Genomic DNA, 1754 nt, shown 5'->3' with positions numbered 1-1754 from the left:
TGTCAGAATGTTATATTGTATATTAGTCTGTCTTACAATGCATTGTCAAAATGTAAATATGTGCTACCCCAGGAATAGTAGCTGCTGCACTGCTGCAGTCAATAAACTAAACTAATTAGAGTCTTTATGTCATTTTAATAATGTGAAAGTGAGTCGCTGATCATAAAACATATCATAACTGTCATATTAGGTCCCGATCACTCATTACAAAATAAAACAAAGCAAAAATCATTTAATTAGTTTTATATAACCTACAACACAGAATACATAAATCCAGAGACATATTTCATTTAACAACTCATACATATTTTTGGCATGTACCATGTTGAGGTCAAGGCATTCTTTTGTTATTTGTATTGACAACCAATTAAAGCAATACACAGAGGTGAACAAGCATGTAAAGATATTACTTTGTATTTAGAGATGGATGCTGAAGAGAGAACGCAGACAGTAAAATTGCGGCATGTCTTCTTCCCAAAGCAAGGACCTTCAATGTTGTTTTTTTAATTCCTGAATTTCTTGGACTTTGTAAATAACAAAGATGGTGATGAAAATGCTTCCCAGGATGACTGAAGCGATGTTCAAGGCCATGGCAGTTCGTGATGCATCCTCAGCTAGAGCTATTTCTCCCTGTTCGTTTGCAGCCTTCACCTTTAAAGTTTTTAATAATCAAAGCTCAGTTTCATTTTACATGCAATTAAAGATGTGAGAAGAAGAGTGTATGAAAATCATCAGTGAAATGTTTGCTATAAGCAATTCAAGTTTTTCAATTTCACTTGTAGGACATGATTAAAGTGTAACATACAGTAGACCTGTTTAGAACTTCTTATTATCTACTCAGAAAACATTAATTGAATACTCATGAATCTGACTGGATTTCTTAGAATTTGCTGTATATTTTAATGATTTTACATTGACAGTTTAATCTAAATAAAAATCATCTTTGTAAAACACAAAATGTGTTTTTAAGCTGTGCATCAGAATAAAGAGAATCAATGAGAAAAACAAGTTCAGCAAATGTTACCTTCTTAGAGTAACGAATGGCAAAAGCCCCAAGAGGCAGACAGCAACAAAGAGCACTGAAGTAAGACCATCCAAGATAGGATGGAGGAGGAGCACGAGTTTGGCCAATTTCCATTTGGTCCTCTTTGCCAACTTGTAGTAGATGAGAATTATGAATTATTGGCAAGTGTCTGGATCGAGTGGCTGGTGGGAGTTCTGACTCACATCGTTTTATTGTGTCGGGGTGTGGTTACTGCTTACATAGAGCTGACCTCTTTGTGATATGAATGTAGGTCAACACATTTTTAAAGAATTTCCAAAAATGAGGTAAATAAGAAGAACAATTGTATTTACAAACAACAGATCATCAGACTGAGCCCTGGAACATTGTATGTTATTTTGTTATTTTTTAAAATTTATTTCATTAATTTAAAATGTTTTTTAAAGATATGACAACCTGATCTGAGATATCAAAAACAGGGTTTCAAAGTGTTTTACATCAAAACATGGTGTATAAAAATCTATCACATCCCAAAGAAGCAAGAGAAACTGTAGTGCAGGAATAATTACAGTGGAACCGAGTAGCTGGGAATAAAATAACCTAAAAGCCCACAAATAAGTCTTTCAAAATGATATAAAGGGAAAATTTACTAGATTGTGGTTTAACATGCTGCATTCAGAACCATCAGCGTTGGGCTTTTTGAACTCTGAATTCATTTACTAAGGTCCCTTTAATCTATTTATCTTACACT

The 1754-nt window shown here is 33.8% G+C and overlaps 1 long non-coding RNA gene across 1 annotated transcript; it reads right to left on the bottom strand.

Moving 5' to 3' along the window:
• Positions 1-227: 227 nt before the first annotated feature.
• Positions 228-1190, bottom strand: LOC102202968 (uncharacterized). The gene is made up of 2 exons (XR_312525.1): positions 1025-1190; positions 228-651 (listed from the first exon to the last, which is right to left on the bottom strand). It is a non-coding gene; the product is annotated as an uncharacterized LOC102202968 (long non-coding RNA).
• Between the last annotated feature and the right edge of the window lie 564 nt (positions 1191-1754).

This window comes from Pundamilia nyererei, unplaced genomic scaffold, assembly GCF_000239375.1.
Source record: "Pundamilia nyererei isolate P.nyererei 1_Seehausen unplaced genomic scaffold, PunNye1.0 scaffold01419, whole genome shotgun sequence".
NCBI lineage: Eukaryota > Metazoa > Chordata > Actinopteri > Cichliformes > Cichlidae > Pundamilia > Pundamilia nyererei.
This window is presented reverse-complemented; position numbering and strand designations above follow the sequence as displayed.